Source organism: Pundamilia nyererei, unplaced genomic scaffold (assembly GCF_000239375.1).
Source record: "Pundamilia nyererei isolate P.nyererei 1_Seehausen unplaced genomic scaffold, PunNye1.0 scaffold00044, whole genome shotgun sequence".
Lineage (NCBI taxonomy): Eukaryota > Metazoa > Chordata > Actinopteri > Cichliformes > Cichlidae > Pundamilia > Pundamilia nyererei.
Window position 1 is genome coordinate 181,624 of NW_005187445.1, and position 5,597 is coordinate 187,220.

Sequence of the window (5,597 nt, forward strand, 5' to 3'; positions counted from 1 at the left end):
GGGGTGCTGTGATCTTGAAGTTTGAGACATTGTAAAAATTGTGATGAACAGAAACAGATTTTGGGGGAAGTTGTGCAAATCTCAAGAAGCTGCAGGAACCATTTCCAGATTGCACTGTGAGTCATTACTTCCAGATTTAAAAAGCAGTTGGCGTGTTACTAGTTTAGTCTTAACTGTGTTTCAGTTTAATTTTAAATGAAATTATGATCAAACAGCATTTTTGAATAATCCAGTTAAGAAATCCAGGTACTTGCAAAGTGCATAACCTTTAATGAAGACAGACTACAAACTTCCGCTAAGGTTGTAAATTACATCTACACATCTACACAAAGATATCTGGGTTTAGATTAGCTTATGACATTTTTGGGAAAAAAAATCAAGACAATGTCTGCAATTTCTTTATTATTTTTCAATCTGATATCTATGCATGAAGATTTATTGCACTATTTTGGACTATTTTACAGTAGTAGTGAATTCTTCAAATAAATTCTTGACTCCATATTTCAAACAGTTGGCCCAAGTTCCAACTCTGGTCAAATTTCCATGCAAATTATTGCAAATTAGAGTAACCCTGCTAACAAACAGACAATCTGTAAAAATGCTATAATGCTCTAATGCCGGTGAAAAACCGTCTTGAATATTGATATCGTCCACATCTCCCAGAATGATGGCTGGCAATTTGGCTTTGTGGAATAAAACCACCTGTAACTGGAAAAGGCATCAACCAGCATGTTTACACCAACATCTCATTAAATATTCTGTGCTCAGGCTGTTCCCCACATGGCTTTAATATGATCGACTAATTAATTACTGCAACATGTAATCTCATATGAATTTTAATGTTAAATTATAGAATACATGCCACAAGTCTGCTACATGTTAGAGATGAACTGTGAAAAACAGCACCTCAAACATTTCTACAGCAGCACGACACTTTTTTTTTGCCAGTTGTTCCACATCCTCGCTCTCCTCCTAATGCCAGAGTTCTGGGCTACTTATGGCCCCCAGACTCCCACTGACATGTGGTCAGTGCCTCAGGATGTTACCATAGTGACTGCACCCCCGAAGGCTGGAGGGGCTGGAGGGGCTTCTCTTCTGGTCAGATGGTGGGAGGGCTGAGATACTATCAGCCTTATTAACATCCTGTATGGCCCTCCAGGGTTATGGAGATGACCTGTCCAGCCACATAAATGAAGTCAGTCTAGTTGATTTGTTCCTTCACACTGCTTCACCACAGAATTACTCCATCCATTTATTTTATTACAGATGTGTCTTTTCTCCTGACATAATTAAAGAGTTATTGCACAGAAAACTTGATTTTTCACAGAGATTCGCACACATAAAACCTGAAACCTGAGCTGCTCATATAATAAGACTCAGTTGGGTTAGTGGAAGAAAAGCTAAGAGTCCATTAAGTGTAAACATCTATTTTTTGCCTTACTTGAGAGTGTGAGTGACATAACAAACAATTGACAACAGAAAATGTGAACGAAACCTTGAGCGACAGCATTACCGAAAAAGACATCCTGACAGACAAAACCCAAGACTTAAAGGATGAAGACAAAAAAAAGGATTAACTGTGCAGTAGTGTGGAGATATTTTGACTATTTAAAGTTCAACAAAGAAGCAGAGCAGCATGCACTGCAAACTGTCGAAAGCATGTTACCACAAAGGCAGTTAAACACCACAACAAGACATGATGTCAATAAGCAGTGTCGGAAATGTTGGATTTAGGCAGCTGATTAAAATAACTGAGCTTCGTTAACGACTCCCTGGACATAAACATTTTCCACAGACAGCACTTTCCCAGCTGTACACAAACTGTAGAGACAGTTGAATGTCTGTGGCATCCTGTGAGGTCCTGAGGACATAGATACCCCCTCTTCAATTTTACATAAAAATAATAATAATTTGCAAGGAATGATGAGCACAGATGCTAGAATCTAACTGTTCTGTTGGTGTACTAAATAAATTGGCAAAACCAAAACGGAGAAATGGCATCTTAAGGCATTAAAAAAAGAACTTAAATATGCAACATGTATTTATTAAATTACAAAATACTTGTAATTTATTTCCTTATTCTGCCACAGCTCTTTCACTGCATTTGGTGCAAACCTTCCTTTTACACTGACAGTGATGAGACGTGGCTCAGTGAAGAAGGTCAGGAAACCAGTAATGAATGTGCTGTAGATTTCGAGTTTAACATGAAGTCTGAATGGACCTTAACTGCCTCCCCAGTCACACGGTATCTAATGCTGTTTGGCAGATAGTTCCGTGTATCACTCATGCCCTATTTGGCTTGTGTCTGCCTGTTGTCCTGTATGCATCTCCGAGTGTGTGTGCGTTTGTTGTCCACGGGCAACTGTTCAGTAAATAGGGCAATTAAGTGTGAAAAGCAGAAAGGAGCTAGCATGTTCCTATCTCTTTGGTGGGGGAGATAATTTATGCTAATAACATCTCTACTGCTCAAGCTGCCCAAAAATGATAGCAGACCCTTTTGGCTTCAGAAGAATCTTTTCATCCTCTTGGAGAAAAAAAAAGTGGTTTCTCAACACCTTGCAAATAAGACAGCTGTGTGGCAGTGAATGGATCTCTCTCCCTCTCTCTCTGCCTTTCATCTCCAGATGATAATCTTTTCCCCTTCACTGTCTTGTATGGTGGATGTTTGTTCTTCATTTAGCCTGTGGAATACTTGAAACCTAGTTCCCCCTCTGTCTCCTCCCTGCTCTCTCTTATAGCCTTACACCCTGCACACAATCTATCATCATTTTTTCTTCAAGTGCCGTCAAAGGAAGTCGCAGTGTGTGTGAATGTATTACTGTAAATAGTATCCTATGCATGAGTGATATTTCTTAATAACACTTAAATTCGAGCTCAGTATGCTGTTCATGTGACATAAATTCCTCTGTCACACAGAGGCTTTGGGTGGCTGTGGAGAGCAGGGGCCATGCTGGCAGTTCAATAAATAATCCCTGTGAAAGTGAGCAATAAACCACATGAAATCTCTACCTCAGTCAGGAGCTCCCATGTCAGCCACTAAAGGGAAGAAAGAAACAGCAGCAACGTGATGACCAGAGACCATGGAGTGTCAGGGAAATTCAGTGACTTGAACAGATGATACAATAAATAACCACTGGCGATGCGAAGCTGACAGGTACTGAGTTAAACTAATCTTAAACTACGTAGACAGATATGAATATGCAGACTCGGTAGTTTATTGGTACCAGAAGGCTTCTGGTTGTAGTCCACTTGTAGTCTTGAATGCTAATAACCAATCGTGTTTAAGCAGGTTTTGGTCACATGCAGTCAGACTTGGGTTGCAAAACAGGGATTTCAGTTAGCAAAATGTAATCTCAAAAACATTGATGCTTTAGCTCTTTGTTTAAGCTTTTACTTTTATTGTCTGCATTCACAAACCATTACCAGTGGACAGAACAGGAAGCCTTGGTCCAGATGGCTGCTGACTACACCAGAAGCCTTGGCTCTCTGATCTCAACTTTGAGGCAATGCAACAACATGATGTGACACCAATGGCTCTCCACATACTGCATATTTGGACCATTGGCATCAAATTCAAATGCACCAGGTACTGACTAAGTGTCACATTTGAATGACCCAGTGTTAAGAAAAAGCTTAGGTACCTAAAGTAAATACTTATTTTTTTAAAAAGGAAATAAAGTTTAAACCAAGTATCTTAATTTGTCTTTGTTCACTATAAAAAAATAAATCCTGATCTAATTCAAGCATCTGATATCAAAGTAAAGCTTAACTTATTACTTTGTGCACAGTAAATAGGAAGTTAACAGTGTCTTCAGTGCAATGGGGACCTCTATAGTCAAAAAACCACCAGTGTTTCCATTTGAAGAAATCTGTATTCACAGTATGACTCTGTTCTGGGACCTCCCCACACTTCAATGGATATATGTGCAGCAGGAGGAAGACTGCAGTACGGAAAAGAGCAGGCATCAGTGACAACAGATGACACTGAGTCAGTTAAGCTATGTACACAATGGAAGTGATTTATTCAATGGATATTGTTTTTGAAGTTGATGACCGGTCGCTTGCAGACATCCCTATTCCAATCAGTTAAAGTTAAGTTTTATTTATATACTACCAAATCACAGTAACAGAAACCTCAAGCTGGTAATTCCAGTTTCTGATTGCCTAGGCAACCCATAAATATATTTACTATACTTTCTTCACTGTATTCTTCACTCTCATTGGAAATTCACTTTGGTCACTGGCCTAGAAGTACAGAAAATTTCATCTGGGATCCCACCTACTTCTCATTTCCAGCACTTTTTTCCGCTCGTAAACACTTGCAGTTGCTTGCAGTAGCAAAATGTGATTCAGAACATTCAAAACATTTCCAAAGTGGATGTAGCTTTAGATGCAGTATGATCAGAAGAGCTAGGGTAGAGGTGGGTTGCAAAGTGGGTGGCAGATTAATAGCAACTGTAAGCAGACTTTATTTCCCATAGCTACAGGAATTAGCACAGGTCATCTGCTAATCGGAAGATTGGTGGATTGAACCCTAGCTGCTCCATCTTCATGGCAAATATATCCTGGGCAAGATGCTAACCCCAGGTTGCTCTCTGATGCATCCGTCGAAGTCTGAATGTGTGTGAATGTTGGATAGAAAGTACTTACATGTTTTAAAAAAAAGTGCTTGTATTAATGGGTGAATGAGGGATTTTGAATAAAGCGCTTTGAGTGCCCAGGTAGAGTAGAAAAGCTAATGTGCCTGGCACTGAGATCAGCTGATCAGCAGCAACTGTAGCTGAGTTTGACTTTGTGGCCTGCCTGAAGTAATGCTTGATTTATAGATTACATAGTAACGTAGTACAGTTGCGGGATTGCTTTTTTCAAATTACAGTTTGAAATGATTGCTTATGTTTACTAATCCCAGTAATTACAGTAATTATAGACACAGCACTGACGTGTGTGTCTATGCTCAATAGACTTTGTGGTCCAGGGTGTGTTTGCTGGAGGTGTTTCCAAAGAGAAGGCTGACTTCAAAGTTGTCCTATATGTTGTCAATTCCCTGCTGATATCATAAACCTCCTGAATAAACTAGATTTTCTCAGGATGGTGTGAGAATTTCAGCGCTTCACTAACAACAATATTAGTCTGTTGATTGTCAGTAAATCCAAGCTGCAGGTTGACAACTTGTTGATGCCGGGCAGGAAACTTCACAGGAGTAACTTTCCGAACACTGCTGGCTAATTTAGTTTATTGTGAAGGCTGGAAACAGGAAACAGCTTTGCTGGCTCTGTATAAGTGATTAAAAATCCTCACTAATTAGTCTTCTTTACTGTGTTTAATCCATGCTAAAACTGAAGTGTAAAAATGACACTCAACAACTCTATAAGAGGTGGCATGTGCCAACCAGCAGAGACTCCAGGAAGTTAATAATGCTCTCCAAGTAGTAGTCTGAATAAACCACATAAAGGAGGTAAATTTGTGAGTTTTGAAGGTGCTTGTTGGTGGATTTTAATACCTTCTAATTGGTAGAAGTCGTATTGATCTTCTTATCCTTGCAGAAATCCTATAAGCATATTTCTAAATTGTTAATCTGTCTTTAACAATGAATACAT